The sequence below is a fragment of the Salvelinus alpinus genome, chromosome 3, assembly GCF_045679555.1.
Source record: "Salvelinus alpinus chromosome 3, SLU_Salpinus.1, whole genome shotgun sequence".
Classification (NCBI taxonomy): Eukaryota; Metazoa; Chordata; class Actinopteri; order Salmoniformes; family Salmonidae; genus Salvelinus; species Salvelinus alpinus.
The window spans coordinates 19,241,464-19,257,373 of record NC_092088.1 but is presented as its reverse complement, the minus strand read 5'-3'; the positions used below and the strand labels follow the sequence as shown (position 1 = coordinate 19,257,373).

Genomic DNA, 15,910 nt, shown 5'->3' with positions numbered 1-15,910 from the left:
GCACAATGCCATACACGTTGTCTGCCATCTGCCTGGTACGGTTGAAACCTGGATTCATCCATGAAGAGCACACTAGGGCCATGCCAGTGGCCATCGAAGGTGAGCATTTATCCACTGAAGTCGGTTACGGCGGCGAACTGCAGTCAGGTCAAGACCCTGGTGAGGATGATGAGCATGCAGATGAGCTTCCCTGAGATGGTTCCTGACAGTGTGTAGAAATTCTTTGGTTGTGCAAACCCACAGTTTCATCAGCTGTCCGGGTGGCTGGTGAAGATGCCGGATGTAGAGGTCCTGGGCTGGCATGGTTACACATGGTCTGCAGTTGTGAGGCTGGTTAGGCGTACTGCCAAATTCTCTAAAATGACATTTGGGCAGCTTATGGTAGAGAAATTAACATTAAATTATCTGTCAACAGCTCTGGTGGACATTCCTGCAGTCAGCATGCCAATTGCACTCTCCATCAAAACTTGAGACATCTATGGCATTGTGTTGTGTGACAAGACTGCACATTTTAGAGTGGCCTTTTATTGTCCCCAGCACAAGGTAATGATCATGCTGTTTAATCAGCTTTTTGAAATGCCACACCTATCAGGTGGATGGATTGTCTTGGCAAAGGAGAAATGCTCACTAACAGGGATGTAAAAAAAAACATTTTCTTTTTTTAAAATTAGCTTTAAGTGCCTATAGAACATTTCTGGGATCTTTTATTTCTGCTCATGAAACATGGGACTTTACATGCTGCATTTATATTTTTGTTAAGTATATCTTAGTCTGCACAGACAGGTGACAGTCCACGTGACAGTCCGGGTGTGTCTTGATCTCTCTCATTATGTATTCATAGGAGCAACTTCTGTTGTTATTGTTTGAAGTCTTTGAAGTGAGTTTGCTAACTTAATTTTTCACATCAGTACGCTCTGATGAGTTCACAGGCTTGTAACAGTAAATTACTGTGCATGGCTGTAAGGGTGATGAACAACAGATACCCTTTGTGATACAGTAACCTCCTTTGGTATGTGTTAATGTCAACAGTCAACAGAGGACTCTGCCAGTTCGAGACACATTTGTTATTTTGATCAGCGGGTTATTCTTCATTATAAACTGGGTGGTTTAAGACCTGAATGCTATTGGCTGACAGCCATGGTATATCAGACTGTATACCACGGGTATGACAAAGCATGTATTTTTACTGCTCTAATTACGTTGGTAATCAGTTTATAATAGCAATAAGGCACCTCAGGGGTTTGTGGTATATGGCCAATATACCACGGCTAAGGGATGTATCCAGGCACTCCGTGTTGCGTTGTGCGTAAGAATAGCCCTTAGTCGTGGAATATTGGCCATATAGCACACCCCCTCGTGTCTTATTGCTTAAAAGTCTTCTCTTCTTCTGGTGCAGACCAGACACAAGCTGTGACTTGGCCTTGAGCATGGATGTTTCTGTGCACTAAACAGAAATACGCTATGTGAGACCATGTATGTAAGGTAGATTCTAACGTATTGACTATGTCAGTGAAGGAAGACGGTAAATTTGGTTTATTTGGCATGGGGCCTTATGACACTGACAGAGTTGGTCTGTGCTAAAATGCACAACACTGGCCAATTGTCAGACTCAGTTTCAGTGTAAACACCCAAATAACTGGACCGTGTGAAGAGGAACGCTGGCTGTGTCTAGAGTTGTCTAAAGGTTTCTATAAGGGGTTTCCTAAGTGGTGGTCACTATGTTTGTTATAGTGACAGTGAGGACGTCATGATTCCCATGGTGGTGTTTTCCCGAGGTGACCTCACGTCACATCCCAAAAATAACTAGGAAGTGAAGATTTAGAATGTCAAGATATGAGTCATCGTAAAAATAGAGACCAATCTTGCTGTAGTTACTCTGTGCATGACAGTGGTTTTGTACATTGTAGTGCTGTTCATTGGATAGAAAACATAATTGTTCATGTCATTGCATAATTCTGACAGTGGTGACTGCTCTTGTTTATTGAATAGGATCACCTGCATACAATGTCATCCATTACATCATGTGTTATGAGTATCCATGTGTTGACGTCACTGCGCTCACTGATGCAATTTGCAAAGAGTAATGACAGGGAAAAAATGACAAGACAATGGTTATACACTGCATTATTCAAATTAGCTGATTTCAATGGCATGAAGTATGCTATGATCATAGAATCTGCTTCAAGTGCAATTTGAGCAACTTTTTTTCCCTTATATTATTCAAAATGATACTTGTTTACCTACAGTACCAGTCAAAAGTTTGGACATATCAAAACTTTGAAATAACACATATGGAATCATCTAGTAACCAAAAAAATGTTAAACAAATCAAAATATATTTTATATTTGAGATTCTTTAAAGTAGCCACCCTTTGCCTTGATGACAGCTGTGCACCCTCTTCAACCAAAAAGCATTCTCTCAACCAGCTTCATCTGGAATGCATTTTCAACAGTCTTGAAGGAGTTCCCACATATGCTGAGCACTTGTTGGCTGCTTTTCCTTCACTCTGCGGTCCAACTCATCCCAAACCATCTCAATTGGGTTGAGGTCGGGTGATTGTGGAGGCCAGGTCATCTGATGCAGCACTCCATCCCTTCTTGGTCAAACAGCCCTTACACAGCCTGGAGGTGTGTTGGGTAAATGTCCTGTTGAAAAACAAATGACAGTCCCACTAAGCGCAAACCAAATGGGCTGGTGTTTCACTGCAGAATGCTGTGGTAGCCATGATGGTGGGCCTTGAATTCTAAATAAATCACAGACAGTGTCACCAACCAGCAAAGCACCCCCACACCATCAAACCTCCTCCTCCATGCTTCACACTGGGAACTACACATGCAGGGATAATCTGTTCACCTACTCTGTGTCTCACGAAGACACAGTAGTTGGAACCCCAAATCTCAAATTTGGACTCATCAGACCAAAGGACAGATTTCCACCGGTCTAATGTCCATTGCTCGTAATTCTTGGCCCAAGCAAGTCTCTTCTTCTTATTGGTGTCCTTTAGTAGTGGTTTCTTTGCAGCAATTAGACCATGAATGCCTGATTCACACATTCTCCTCTGAACAGTTGATGTTGAGATGTGTCTGTTACTTGAACTCTGTGAAGCATTTATTTTGGGCTGCAATCTGAGGTGCAGTTCACTCTAGTGAACTTATCCTCTGCAGCAGAGGTAACTCTGGGTCTTCCTTTCCTGTGGAGGTCCTCATGAGAGCCAGTTTCATCATAACCCTTGATGGTTTTTGCGACTGCACTTGAAGAAACTTTCAACGTACTTGAAATTTTGCAGGTTGACTGACCTTCATGTCTTAAAGTAATGTTGGATTGTAATTTCTCTTTGCTTATTTGAGCTGTTCTTGCCATAATATAGACTTGGTCTTTTACCAAATAGGGATATCTTCTGTATACCACCCCTACCTTGTCACAACACAACTGATTGGCTTTAACACATTAAGAAGGAAAGAAATTCCACAAATTAAGAAGGCATACCTGTTAATTGAAATGCATTCCAGGTGACTACCTCATGAAGCTGATTGAGAGAATGGCAAGTGTGTGCAAATCTGTCATCAAGGCAAAGGGTGGCTACTTTGAAGAATCTCAAATATTAAATATATTTAGATTTGTTAAACACTTTTTTGGTTATGACATCATTCCATGTGTGTAATTTCATAGTTTTGATGTCTTCACTATTATTCTACAACGTAGAAAATATTAAAAATAAAGAAAAACCCTTGAATGAGTAGGTGTGTCCAAACTTTTGACTGGTACTGTAAATTTTTGCCTCTTAAGGGGAAAGTAATCTAAAAGTAACTGAATGTAATTATTTTACTGAGTTTGGGTAATCCAAAAGTCACTTTTTACAATTTTGGACAGGTAACTAGTAACTGTAATGGATTACATTTAGAAAGTAACCTACCTAACCCTGGTTGTCCTTTATAACTTCCTCTCTCCTATCCCCTTAAACACTCTGTCCTGTCCTTCTTCACTGCGTAGATCAAGGTTGGTTGGTAGCTACAGTACAAGCAGCAGTACTTACTATATTGTGACACCGATATGAGTTGACAAAATGAATTCCAAGAAGAAGCCAATTGCCCTCTTTGTGTCCAAATGTGAACATTCACTGTTGTATTTTTGTTCAGGGAAATATAGTTTTATCTTCTGTTCAAATGGGCCCATTAGTATGGAACAAAGGTGTTACATGTCAAGGCAATGTCTGTCTGTTTCTCTACATACAGTTATGTAGTTTCAGTGAACTCAGACATTTACCAGGAATCTGCAAAAATGGGGCAATAATGAAGATGTTGACGATGGTGATCGTCATCATTGTCGTCATCATCATCACCCTCATTTGAGCTTCAAGCTCTCACAGTCTTACATCAGAATTAGACGTTCATCCATGTTTCAGAAATGTCCAATTTCAAAGTTAATCCAAATGTGTTTAATTGTTTAAAGTTAAGTTTAGGCATTTACTCTGAATTTCTAAGGTTAGGGTTGAGTTTAGGCATTCAACCAGAATTCTTAAGGTTAGGCATTAACTCCGAATGGTTAAGGTAAGAGTTAGTTAAGGTTAGGGATAGGTTTAAAACAAAAATATCCAAAACAACTTTCTATCGCTGGATTCAAATATGCAACCTTTGGAATCAGAGGCAGATTCCGTCCGCCAGCCTCGTCCACAACATCCTAGCAAAGCCGAAACCTAAGGTAACAGAGCTCACTGTTGCCCCTAGTGGACGTTTCCATGGCACCTCCCGATGTCCTCAGACATGGACAGACGTCGAATACTGACTTGTACCACGGGTGACCTGCCTGTACTTGAGCGCCACCAGCTTGTACAGTGGTTCCTCCTTTAAAAGTTGCGTCATACTGCGGCACACCTTGCCGGCTGCCGGAGCATTCTGTGGCACGTCATTTAATTGTCAGACATTTCTTCTGTTAATGCAAGTTAGTGCTAGTTTGACCACCAGAGGGCATCTTTGAGAAGCATTCGATAGTCTTCCATATTGGCATTTACCAGAGATGGGAAGGGCACGCTGAAGACCGGGGTTCAATTCCACGACGGGGAGGAAGGAGTAGGCAGTCCTTGTAAATAAGAATTTGTTCTTAACTGATTCCATATGTGTTACTTCATAGTTGTGACATCTTCACTATTATTCTACAATGTAGAAAATAGTAAAAATATAGAAAAATCCTGGAATGAGTAGGTGTGTCCAAACTTTTGACTGGTACTTGCTTAATTGATTTGATTAATATTATGGTGTTTCTATTCCATGACACATGAAAAACCCGCTTGGTTTCTGTTAGGATGGGACGGAAAATATGGCGTTGTACAACGTGACCGTCGGCAGTACAGTACTGGGCTATTTAACTAAAGAATCCCTGTGTCGTGCAGACGGGATACCGGGGTTCAATCCCCCGACAGGGAGGAAGGAGTGGGCTGTCCTTGTAAATAAGAATTTGTTCTTAACTGATTCCACATGTGCTATTTCATAGTTGTGATGTCTTCACTATTATTCTACAATGTAGAAAATAGTAAAAATAAAGACAAATCCTGGAATGAGTAGGTGTGTCCAAACCTTTGACTGGTACTTGCTTAATTAATTTGATTCATATTATGGTATTTCTATTCCATGAGAAATGAAAAACCCTCTGGGTAAATTCAGACGGTTTCGCTCTCGGAGTGCTGGACGTTCGGGCCGAGGAGTAGGGTTGATTTGAGCGTTCTGGCCTTACAACGGCAGTCAAACACCCAAGCTAACGTTGGCTAGCTTGCTAGCTACTTCCAGACACAAATGAGACCACTCTGACCATTTTACTCACCCTAGCAGAGCTGGTTAGGCAGTTTTCTTGTTAACCAGAGCGTTGATGACTGTAACTGTGCTGCTGGAAACAATTTAAATATGCTTTTTTGCCGACGTTTACTGACACCGGCCATATTCAATGTGTTTTGAGCGCTTATAAATTCATTATTCTCCGCTCTGGTACACTCAGACAAGAGTGCTCTGAAATCGGCGTCGATAGCCAGAGCGAATTTACGAAAGCACCCGAATTTCCATTGAGAATGCACAACGACTATACCATTAAGCTAAGCTAAGAAGGACAGGAATAATCAAGTCAATAAACATTGGGTAGCTAGATAGCCTATACTTAATATACTGGCAAGTTTGATGTATAACTACTAGCATTAGGTAGATAGCTAACATACCCGTACAAACTGCTGTAATGATATGCTACGTGGTTCTTATTTGGTAACTTATTTGAAAAGTCATTACTTCATTACATTGAGTAGCAAGCTACTGCGAGGATGCGCTATATTGATTCTGCAGCTTGAGCATGCTTTTTGTGCATAGTCGATAGTGCGCTGGACTTCGTGCAAGAAGGTTGAGAGTTCGAAAGCTGCTCCTTGCTTGTTTCATTTGAAGTCGTCCACAATTATCAGTTTATTATTTGGTTTATATTGCCCATTCATTGTCAGTTAGAGACACTGTAGTGCATTGGGACCCAAAAGTATAATCAGTGCTCTAATTCCCCACCTAGCTTGGCTATTAGACTATTCTTTAGTAAAGGTTGAATAGTCTATTGTTCAGCTATTAGCCCCCCTCCCCAACTTGCAACAAATGGATGTCTTTTTGTCGGGAGAAAAAGGGTTTTATTTTCAATCAAAAATAATTTTTCTGAAAGCAACTTATTTATTTTCAATCGAAAATATTTGTTCTGAAAGCAAAACTGAGGCTTCAAAGTAAAACAATTTTTTTTGCTATCAAATATTTTGTAATAGAGCGCAAAACTTGCATTTTATACCCCCCAAATATTTTGACAAAAAAAATTGTATTTGAAAACAACACTCTAATTTAATTTTGCTATCAACCACCCTCCATTTTAGCCATTTTTTGAGTGTCAGTTTGGCTACAACCAATAGTGTTCACCCTTTCTTTCCGACACAAAGGAAGTCATAGCGGACACCTACAAAGGACTATGTGATGTTGGCATCTCAGGTGAGCAGCACTGGGCATTCTTCTGTCCAACTTCTAAAGTTACATAACTAGTAGTTAGCTCCTACGATTCAGTGTCGGTTCATAACATTCTAACATTCTACCACTGCCATCTTTATGTAATACATGTATCACTAGCCACTTTAAACTGTGCCACTTTTATGTTTACATACCCTACATTACTCATCTCATATGTATATACTGTACTCAATACCATCTACTGCATCTTGCCTATGCCGTTCTGTACCATCACTCATTCATATATCTTCATGTACATATTCTTTATCCCTTTACACTTGTGTGTATAAGGTAGTAGTTGTGGAATTGTTAGGTTAGATTACTCGTTGGTTATTACTGCATTGTCGGAACTAGAAGCACAAGCATTTCGCTACACTCGCATTAACATCTGCTAAGCATGTGTATGTGACAAATAAATTTGATTTGATTTGATTTAATACTATATACATAGATACATACATACATACCGTAGAATGATAAATCATGCAATTATTATTCTCAAGCTAACCAAAAACATTTAGTTGAATTCATCTAACTTTCTTTCATGGCAACTCATAAGCAGGCCATGTCCTATTTGTTTCATAGTCGATGTATAATTATATTTCATGACAGTGTAACGGTTAGCTTTTTTTACAGAAGCATGAAAGAACACAATATGTCTGTCAGGGAATGCTATTCTGATATGCCAGATGAAGACCAGAAAGTCAAGGCCATTAAGGCAAGGATGCCCCATGCGGGCTTTAGAATGGTCAAAGGAAGTCTCCAAGCAATGGGCCATCGTGTACAATGGCGAAGAGGTAGGGAGTCTTTGCAGCGTGTAGATGGTGCAGGTATCATTGCCAGAATGATCCAGCTTCGTTGCATTGCTCGGCAAAAATACTCAGTTCCTGCTCCCCTGTCTCTCGTCCACATTGATACAAATCATAAATTGATAAGGTACTAAGATGTATAATGTCTCCATCAAATTCGTAGACAAATTTTCAATGATGTATGAAATCAGAGTTGTTCATCATCAACTGGTAATAGATAAATAATGAAGCAGGTTAATAGGTTAAACATTTCACTTTTAATTCCAATGCTTTTCCCCAAGATACAACATTGTCCTCTTTGGCGGTATAAATGGATTTTCAAGGAAGGTTAGTATGTTATTTTGTATACATATTGCATATTTCCCATCACCTAATGAACAACCACAATACCAGTCTGGTGTTAAGCTTTCTGTGCTGTATTGACGTATCCTGAAAATGACATCTGCTGCTTTAGATTGAACGGTCATAACTCAGTTATTGTATTCACAGCTCCAAAAAAATATCAATTTCCTTTACTTTCAGAGTGCGAGCTGATCAAGGGGTCGAAAATGTAGATATTGCCAGATGTTCACTGTCCGAGGAACAGGCCGTGGAAGCTTTATTGCTGGCAAAAGTGTCCATAACCAGAGGTAATTAAACTGTTCTGTGTTCTTTTTCTCTCTTCCTCTCTGTCTGACTTGTTGTACATAGAACCTGTCTCACATGCACAGTTTGGAGGAAGAAGGATACCTTGACCTGTCGAATTCTATCCACCTCTTCTGTGTGGGATATGTGGTCCTACCTCGTCTGCAGGCAGATCTGCAGCATTTCACAGAGAATTGGAATAATCACCCTTTAAGTACAGAGGCGAACCTGACACCTCACCAACTGTGACATATCGGAATGCTCCAAACACCTAGGCACATCTTTGTTTTTGCCTTATGTCTAATGTTATTATCTTCTATTGTTTCTCCTTATGTGTCTGCTTTTCAGCACGAAGTACTCTGTAGCCACCAGGTGAGACCACACACAATAACAGTCGCTCTCCTTCAGTTCATCCTTCTCCCCCTTCTCCCTAAATTCTCTAGGTTATATCAGCTGTGTTGGTGGACCCCTCCCGCATCTGAACTGGCTGACACAGAGGGCACAGCATAATCATAGGTGAGAGGTCACTTGGTTGGGTCAACAGGAAGTATTATTAAAGAGATGCTTTACATTGAAATACAGATAGAGATGTAGTAGTCCCAGAGTTAATGATCCAAGGTAATTTTTGCATTTCACCTTATTATGACTGACCGACCATGTTAAAATAAATAAAACAAGGCTTGATCATGCTCTCTCTCTAACCATCTGTCTCTCGTCTGCAGGTAGGTTTTAATGTGAGAGAGGAAGCCAGTCCCGTCATTGCCACCTCACCCGCTCTTAAGATAACCTTCGGGCCAACTGGGGGCCCAAGGCTGGTTAGGAGACACCGCTAGAGACACTGTAATTGTGATGAACTGAGAGAATATTAGGGTAGCACTATAGTTCATTAATCATATGCTGTCTGCCTCTGTTCTTACCTCTTTTCCTTTCTGTCTTCTACACCTCTCTCCCCACCTTGTCTTTCTTCCTCGTTTTATAATGCACACCATATGTGCATTGAAGTACAGATTGAACTTGTATTTATAATATAATATTACAATTATCATAATTATAATGCATGTATTAATTATTTATAACACCTGGATAACGAACCTCTTTCAATAAAGTGTTTCACATTCTCCACTGGTTGAAATTAAGTATCTCAAATACTATCCTGTGTTCTTAGATTAATGCACATAAAGGGAGTTAGATATGCATCGTTTTTTTTCTGTATATATGAATTACAAATCAACCTTTACTTAAATCATGTTTCTAGTCTATTTCATAGTTACAATATGTAATCATTGATGTCCCAGGAGCAGGAGTGGTAAACACTGTTGAATAGTATAATTGTAATACATACATGCAGACACAGCATCATTCAAAGAATGGAGTTTGATACATCTGGTATTGGATATGACTGAAAAAGAATGTCTCAGAGATTCCTACCCGAACCGCACCTTTATTTGCCAAGGAAGAGTACATGATCAGTGAATATATTCAATGTACAGGCTACAATGTGTGGGATCTCATGCGTGGAAATAACTACAGTACATGTATATAGGACTTGCATCCTTCTCCCAATAAAGATATTATATTCTACTCTATCCATAGGCTTCATTAATGCCAATCAGACTTGAAGTTGATACAACAACTATGATAGCTGAGGTTCATCGATTGGTATGAATATTAGTTCAGAACTTAACGTTTTAGGGTCCATACACAGATCGGCTACATACTGTATCTAGCTACACATCCATAGGCATACAGTTATTTTTATCCTCCACTACACAATAAGCAAGTAAATAGTTAGCTAGCTCTGTTACTTCAGCTGCATTGCACGGCAAGGCAAGCTTACACAACTGTACATTCAATTTGCAGTAAATGCTTTAGTTAGCTAGATTCTTTACATCCACTGTTTCCCAAGACGACAGCCTGGTTTGCTGGTTTTCTCAGGATTCCCCAAAACATTAAACACGAATTACAATGTCATACTCATGTCATAACACCAGCTAGCTTGCTGGCTAATGTTAGCTAGTCAGCTAACTTGCTAAATAGCGATTTTCGTCAATTAAAAAATATGCACAATCGTTTGTCTCTACAATAACTAGCATATTCCTCTCAATTGTAAATTTTTTGCTTGACTCGTTATGACATTATGATTATTTACATTTGCTTCCACCGTAATGTTTTGTCAACCACCTTTGCTGAAGAAAGTCACCAGGGACGGGTGGCTCGCGTCAAATTCGTCAGGTCAAGGAGGTGACCAAGAACCCAATGGCAACTCTGACAGAACTACATAGTTCCCTGGCTGAGATGGGAGAACCTACCAGAAGGACAACAATCTCTACACCACTTCATCAATCTGGGCTTCGCGGGAGAGTGGCCACTCCTGAGAAAAAAAGTGTGGCCACTCCTGAGTCTGTGGTCTGATAAGACAACACTTTTACTATTTGGCCTGAATACAAAGTGCTATGTCTGGAGAAAACTAGGTACAGCTCATCACCCGTCTAACACCATCCCTACCGTGAAGCATGGTGGTGGCAGCATCATGCTATGGGATGCTTTTCAGCGGCAGGGACTGGGAGACTGGTAAGGATAAAGTGAACAATGAATGGAGCCAAATACAGGCAAATCCTTGATGAGAACCTGCTTCAGAGTGCAAACAACCTTAGTCTGGGGTGAAGATTTACATTCCAACAGGACAATGACCCCCAAGCATACAGTCAAAGCAACACTGGGATGGCTTCAGAACAAAAATGTGAAAGTCCGTGAGTGGCCCAGCCAAAGCCCAGACTTGAATCCCATTGAAAATCTGTGGAAAGACTTTGAGATAGCTTTTTACCGCCGTAACTTCACTACCCTACCTAACCTAACAGAGCTTGAGAAAATCTGCAAGGAAGAATGGGAGAAAATCCCCAAGTCTGGACGTGCAAAGCTAATATGGACATACCCAAAGCTGTAATTTCTGCAAAAGGTGCTTCTACAAAGTATTGACTCAGGGGTGTGAATATTTATGTAAATTACATATCTGTATTTCCTTTTCAAGAAATTTGCCCCCAAAAATTCTAAAAACATGTTTTCACTTCGTCATTATGGGGTATTGCCTGTAGATGGGTGAGATTTTTGGTATTTAATCAATTTGAATTCAGGCTGTAACACAACAAAATGTGGAATGAGTCAAGGGGTATAAATACTTTCTGAAGGCACTATAACTGCCCTCACTTGATATCTGTAATCTGACACATATCTGTTGGTTTTTGTAGGGAAAAGGGCACCATTTTCTCATACATTCCTGTTCTCTGACCATGAGTAAAATTACGTGTTAAAATAATGACAGAGAAAGGAGAGAGAGAAAATGAGAGCAAGAAAAAGAGAGAAACAGAAACAAAGAGTACACGTCCTTGACACAGTCCAAGGCCCCTTGGAGAGCCTCTCGTTGACCGCTCTGTTTCGTTGACTGCACGTTCACTGTGACCTCTGATGTCGTCACTAATGTTCTGGCCGCTGTTCCCTTGAAGGGATTGTTTCAGTGGACTTTCTTTTTTTACCCTAAATGTTCTGAATTCCAATGATTGTGGTATAGTACAGCCAGTCACAAGTTTGGACACAATCCATACCATCTCCGAACCACACCACCGAGATCAGTGTTTCCCAACTCCATTCCTCAAGTACCCCCAACAGTACTCATTTTTATTCTAACCCTGGACAAGCACACCTATTCAACTTGTCAACTAACCATCAAGCCCTAAATGAGTTGAATGAGGTATGTTTGTCCCAAAAATATGTTCTGTTGCCGGTACTTGAGGACTGGAGTTGAGTAACACTGGTCTGGATGGTCGCCATCAGCCCGAACCGACAGCTCATGTTGAAAATGTTGTCCTTTGTAGCAAGGTAATTTAGTGATAACGTTTTGGCCAAGTCTGTAGCTTAATCCATACTGTGTAACTCCTGTTAGAGGAAAATGAATACGGTACTCCTAAGGTTTTACAGTTTGGTGAAGGATCATTTGCTCAGCACTAATGGAACTAAAACACTCCAAGATAAATCTGGAATATTCCAGTAACCTATCGCTCCTGTATGGCTGTGAGAAACCTACACAGCTTTAGACACAAATGCTTTCTCAGTCAGCAGTGAAAATACACACTTTAAACTTTTGTTTGAAAGTGCTCTTTAGATAACGGAAAACTAAAATGCCACCACTTCTGATAAATGATTCTGAAACAACAGGACAAATTGAGGTTAAGGCTCCTGCATCTTCCAAATTTTCTACCCATTTATCTCCCACACTTGCTCTCTATATTGCTTTGGTAAGAGAGCTCAATTGTTGACTCTTGGCAATTACACCTATTGAGGCAGCACAACGCAATTATAGACACAGCAAGGGTTTCAAGGAATCATTCTCTTATCCCTTCCCAGAAGGATAGATAGGCAGTGTCTGTCACATTTGTTTTCGTTAAGTGATGAGATTTAGAATTTAGGGCACGGAGGTACTTAGAGACCTACATTTGGAGGGCACCCCACTGTTTCTGCATTTCTCATTGCATTAGACTAACTCAATTTCCCGACTGTGTCGTGTTGGCCTTCAAAGTGTCTTCATTCTCTCTTTTCTCTGCCTGAACACTAATTTGTGAAATGTCACTGTTGATAAAAACGACTGTTAGTGTTGCACGCACTTAAACGGTTCAATGGGCAAATAACAGTGTGTCACGACTTCCACCGAAGTCGTTTCCTCTCCTTGTTCAGGCGGTGTTCGGCGGTCGACGTCCCCGGTCTTCTATCCATTGTCGATCCACTTTTCATTTTCCATTTGTTTTGTCTTGTTTTCCTACACACCTGGTTTCCATTTCCCTCATTAAGTGTTGTGTATTTAACCCTCTGTTCCCCCCATGTCTTGTGTGGAATTGTTTGTTTGTAAGTGCTTGTGCACTATGTTACTGGTGCCCATCGGGTTTTGTACCCATGTAGGTTCTTTTTTTATTGCCGTTGGTTTTGAAATTAAACTGCTCCGGCTATTACCTATTTCTGCTCTCCTGCGTCTGACTTCACTGCCACCAGTTCCGCAACCCTTACACAGTGAGTCACTTGTCTCTATAGATTGTCTCGTTGTCATTCAGTCGTTTTGCATATAGTCATGTAGATAAGAAATCTCTATGGACTAAATAGATTACAATGAGTAAACCCTCAGGAAGCATAAAAATAAATGCTGCAAAATTGTGGCATGTGCGTAAGTGGATGCGTGATCAGTAGCCTAGTATGCAGGTTGACACGCTACATGTGTCTAACATCCATTCTGAGTGAGTCTGTGTTTAGGAGACGGATACACCCCATCACTGGCACTGGTGGTAGCATGAAGGAATCAGAGTGCGTGATGATGGGACGTGCGTGTGCATACACGCGTGTGTGTATGTAGACGGAGCTAGTCATGGATGGATTGGTACTCCGTCCACAAGGGAGCAGGAGCGTGGGACACTGTGGGCTGGTGATCGATTTCAGGCTGGAAGCCTTGTGGCCAAGTTAATAGCTGCCTTTAATCTCTGTCCATACGTTCTCGGTGCTCCAAATATGGAGTGTGAAAAAAAACTGCTTGGGCGCTGGGCCAAAGCGGAAACAAGCCACTAACAGTTAATAATGAGCCTAAAATAACCCCACGTCAGGCAGAGGGACAGCCATGTCTGTTTCCAATTAAATAGCAGATGGAAACGTCCAGGATGGTGATGATTCACCCGTGCTCTGCAGAAACAAATGTATTGACATTTTATTCAAGCTTTCGAATAGACTGCTACTGTAATGTGACTATAATGACAATTTCCCTGCCTACAGTCATTTTCTCTGTCCTACTGAAATTGTTAATAACTGCTGCTAATCCCTTAGGGTTTTTGAGTCCTACAATAGTAATAGTAGCAGTCTTTCTAGTGTAATTTTGGCTGTAAATTAAGCAATTTGTCATACCCCTTGGTAAGGGAGTTCTATAGGGAGCATTTTCTAGTGAAGAGTTTAAATATATATTACAAAGCCTAACATTCGTAGACAGACACGCACACACACAAGCAAGACACGTGTGCAGACATGCACGCAGGCGCGCACACACGCACATACACCTTGTCATCACTGGTGTCACACTGTGTGTGTTCTTCTGCGTTAAATCCTCCATCTGCTCAGCTGATACTAAAGGACGTCAATCTGTGAGTCTGTCTGGTGTGGGCTACTGTAGTCTGAGAGTAGATATTTAGACACAAGTATCAAATGCCAAGACAAAACAGGTCTATTTTGGACGTGTTTCCCTGCATAAGATGTCTCATAGAAGCTTCAAATCTGAAGAACACCTCTTAAAATCTAAACCTCCTTCCACCTGACTGAGTCTGCAATACCAACATGTTTCAAGCAGAGTCCCCGTGCCCAAGAACACTAAGGTAACCTGCCTAAATGACTACCGACCCGTAGCACTCACGTCTGTAGCCATGAAGTGCATTGAAAGACTGGTCATGGCTCACATCAACACCATGGCTCACATCAACACCATTATCCCATTATCCCAGAAACCCTAGACCCACTCCAATTTGCATACCGCCCCAACAGATCCACAGATGATGCAATCTCTTTTGCACTCCACACTACCCTTTCCCACCAGGACAAAAGGAACCCCTATGTGAGAATGCTATTCATTGACTACAGCTCAGCGTTCAACACCATAGTGCCCTCAAAGCTAATCACGAAGCTAAGGACCCTGGGACTAAACACCTCCCTCTGCAACTTGATCTTGGACTTCCTGATGGGCCGCCCCCAGGAATACGACTTTACCGAAGCGGATCCTCTGTTTGGACCACCACCCAGGACAATGGATCAGATCCCAGTAGGTGACCCAAAACAACGGCGTCGCAGAAGGGGCAGACGGAGCGGTCTTCTGGTCAGGCTCCGTAGATGGGCACATCGCCCACCGCTTCAGAGTATACTACTCGCCAATGTCCAGTCTCTTGACAACAAGGTAGACGAAATTCGAGCAGGGTTGCCTTCCAGAGAGACATCAGAGATTGTAACATTCTTTGTTTCACGGAAACATGGCTCACTCGGGATACGTTATCAGAGTCGGTACAGCCACCCAGCTTCTTCACGCATCGCGCCGACAGAAACAAACATCTCTCTGGTAAGAAGAAGGGCGGGGGTGTATGCCTTATGATTAACGAGTTGTGGTGTGATAATAACAACATACAGGAACTCAAGTCCTTTTGTTCACCTGACCTAGAATTCCTTACGATCAAATGCCGACCACATTATCTTGCAAGAGAATTCTCTAAGATTATAATTACAGCCGTGTATATTCCCCCCAAGCAGACACCTCGACGGCCCTGAAAGAACTTCATTGGACTCTATGTAAACTGGAAACCACATATCCTGAGGCTGCATTTATTGTAGCTGGGGATTTAACAAGGCTAATCTGAAAACAAGGCTCCCTAAATTTTATCAGCATATCGAATGCGCGACCTGGTCTAATA

At 41.3% G+C, this 15,910-nt stretch overlaps 1 long non-coding RNA gene across 2 annotated transcripts; it reads left to right on the top strand.

Moving 5' to 3' along the window:
- Window positions 1-2,415: 2,415 nt before the first annotated feature.
- On the top strand, window positions 2,416-9,558 carry LOC139570190 (uncharacterized). Of its 2 annotated transcripts, XR_011674025.1 has the most exons (4): window positions 2,416-8,141; window positions 8,337-8,443; window positions 8,882-8,954; window positions 9,161-9,558. It is a non-coding gene; the product is annotated as an uncharacterized lncRNA (long non-coding RNA). The 2 variants fall into 2 exon arrangements; XR_011674024.1 differs by having other exon boundaries at window positions 3,590-8,443.
- The last annotated feature ends 6,352 nt before the right edge of the window (window positions 9,559-15,910 follow it).